This window comes from Poecilia reticulata, unplaced genomic scaffold, assembly GCF_000633615.1.
Source record: "Poecilia reticulata strain Guanapo unplaced genomic scaffold, Guppy_female_1.0+MT scaffold_212, whole genome shotgun sequence".
In the NCBI taxonomy this organism is placed as follows: Eukaryota; Metazoa; Chordata; class Actinopteri; order Cyprinodontiformes; family Poeciliidae; genus Poecilia; species Poecilia reticulata.
In genome coordinates, this window is record NW_007615022.1 from 2373 (window position 1) to 3198 (window position 826).

The 826-nt window shown below is 49.6% G+C and overlaps 1 protein-coding gene across 2 annotated transcripts in view; it reads left to right on the forward strand.

The window, feature by feature from the left end:
• Window positions 1-501: 501 nt before the first annotated feature.
• Window positions 502-826, forward strand: part of kcnd1 (potassium voltage-gated channel, Shal-related subfamily, member 1) — a 24089-nt gene continuing 23764 nt past the window's right edge. Inside the window, exon 1 of one of the 2 annotated variants that reach the window (XM_008402291.2) lies at window positions 502-653. The gene's annotated coding sequence lies outside the window, so the exon portion shown is untranslated. Of the gene's footprint in view, window positions 654-688; window positions 797-826 lie in introns of those variants that run through there. The other variant, XM_017303218.1, reaches the window with a different exon arrangement.

Consider the following 826-nt stretch of genomic DNA (forward strand, 5'->3'; position numbering starts at 1 on the left):
GGACTAAAGTCTCAGCCAGGCAACATGTTCTGGTCTACAGAACCAGAACCAAACTGGACCAGCAGCTTTCAGCTTCTATGCACCGCAAATCTGAAACCAACTTCCAGAAAACTGAAAAACTGCCGAAACCCTGAGCTCCTTTAAGGCTAGCCCTGGTTAGCCTGGAGCTAACCCTTCATCAGACAAACACTGGGACCGGGACTGGGCCGGGTCTTCAGGACTCCAGTCTGTATTTAATAGTTGATGATGAGGAGTGATGAAGATCTCTAGAGAAGGATTTTTCTTTAAAGGAAACAAAGTTTTTAAGTTTCTGGATCTGTGACCGTCGAGTGTGTGTGTGTGTGTGTGTGTGTGTGTGTGTGTGTGTGTGTGTGTGTGTGGGGAGGAAGAGAGAGTAAAAGGCTAAAAGGAATGACAACAGAGAGTAGAGAGAAAGCAGTGAGAGAGGAGTGGAGGGAGGGTCGAGCAAGCGAATGGAGGAGGAGGAGCGTGAGGAAGAGGAGGATGACAGGAGATGTGGTTGTTGCCGCGGCAGCAGAGGAGCACAGCTCACAGGCAGCACAACTACTCCTCTGTTTTTATTTGTCCTCTTCCTGCTGCTTTCACCTGGAGGAGCTGCTTCCTCTTCCTCCTCTTCATCAGCCTGACCAGCGGTAAGTAGGATGGAAACTGCTCCAGATTCACTGCTGAGAATAGAAAGACGAGGAAGAGGAGGAGGAGCGGGACGGGACGACTGGGAGGAAGAGTTTGGAGACAAACTCAACTTCCAGAGAGACGATGAGCGAAAACACCAACTGTGTGTGTTACTGTGTGTGTTACTGTGTGT